Here is a 1,478-nt window from a genome sequence, read left to right as displayed (position 1 = left end):
TGTTTTAAATCTCCCTTTTTTCAATTACCTTTAAATCCATTAGTAAGAGTTACTCAAAGTTAACTCAAATATCAGAATTCTTCCTCAATTTATCTGGTGGCTATTCTTTAAATATAGGAGGTGATAATAAAACTATAACATTTGAAACTATTATTTCCCCAAAATTGCCATTATTGTCTGAAAGTAACTTCTTATTTCTAATAAAATATGTCAGATAAATCTAATGAATATATTGTTTTGGTGGGCCGCAGCCCGCCATCCCAAACATGGTGGCTCCACTGGGCGGTATGTTCTCTGATCTTCTGTTTGAGGCCTCTTGCAGGCCTCCCTGGCCAGGCTTCACTTCTTTAGGCAGAGCCTAGCACACCAAGAACTTCTAACAGCACCTTGGTGGATGAGTTGTAATCATCATTTGATGCTTGTTTTTAATCTCTCGTGAGTCAGGATTATGTCAATGACACTGATCAGGAAGACATGCGAACTTGTATTGGTCAGTGTATTCAGAAGTTTCTGGATATTGCAAGACAGAATGCTTTTTTTTTTTCTACAAAAGATTGTTCAGAAGCCACAGCAAGTTATCAAAGGGGAAGTCTCAGAACTAAGGAATGAATTGCAGTGGAAAGATGCTCTGGTGCAGAAGCACTTGACAAAGCTGAGGCATTGGCAGCAGGTGCTGAAGTTCACAATGTGCAGCACAAAAAGCCAGCTGAAGGCCCTCAGGGCTCTTGGCCTACCTGGAGCAGGCATCTGCCAATATCCCTGTGCCTCTGAAACAGACCTGAGAGAGGTCTGGCCTACAAGGTAGACTCCTGCAAACAGTTTCTCCAAACCTCTCTCTGTGTGGGCATGGCATTTTAGAACAACTATTTGCCAGAGAATGAGTTGGTGTTAATTTTGTTTCTACCTAAAAATTTCCCCCAATTTTTATTAATATATTATTTTTACAATAATCATTCATTTCCTTATTTTTAAGCAGAGTTATGAGCACCTACTCTGCCCTATAATCTTAGAGTAGATATTTGGAAATTATAAGGAATATGACACCTTCCTTCAAGTGTGTCACTTTTTGCAAATTACTTCTTGTTTCTGCTTCAACAGGTCACTGAATTAATAGTTTAAGGGGGCACTTAGCTAACAATGAATTCCTTTGAAAATATGAGCAAGTTTCTTCACTTTCCCTAATTCCTTACCTCATTTGTTCAAGGGGAATCAAGGTAGGCTATGTCTACTATCTTTTTCCCTTAAACTCTATCACTTTATAGCAGTGCTTGTTAAATAAATAAACGTACATGAAAAACACAAGAAAAACTCAGGACTCAATAGAATATAATGGAGATACTAGAGGTTTTGGTTCAGAATAAACTATACCAAAAGTCTAGAATCAGTGATTACTATATGAATGACATTGTATAAGTTATTTAAGTTCTATGAGCCTGAGCATTGTTGGTATAAGTGGGAAATAAGATTTTATGATTGTG

The 1,478-nt window shown here is 37.4% G+C and overlaps 1 pseudogene; it reads left to right on the top strand.

Moving 5' to 3' along the window:
* Positions 1 to 266: 266 nt before the first annotated feature.
* Positions 267 to 782, top strand: LOC124082996 (mediator of RNA polymerase II transcription subunit 28-like; annotated as a pseudogene).
* Positions 783 to 1,478: the final 696 nt, after the last annotated feature.

This window comes from Marmota monax, unplaced genomic scaffold (assembly GCF_021218885.2).
Source record: "Marmota monax isolate L192 unplaced genomic scaffold, Marmota_monax_Labrador192_F-V1.1 WCK01_AAM20220418_F8-fsc00013, whole genome shotgun sequence".
Classification (NCBI taxonomy): domain Eukaryota; kingdom Metazoa; phylum Chordata; class Mammalia; order Rodentia; family Sciuridae; genus Marmota; species Marmota monax.
The sequence above is the reverse complement of the archived record's forward strand: the minus strand, read 5'-3'. Positions and strand labels throughout refer to the sequence as shown.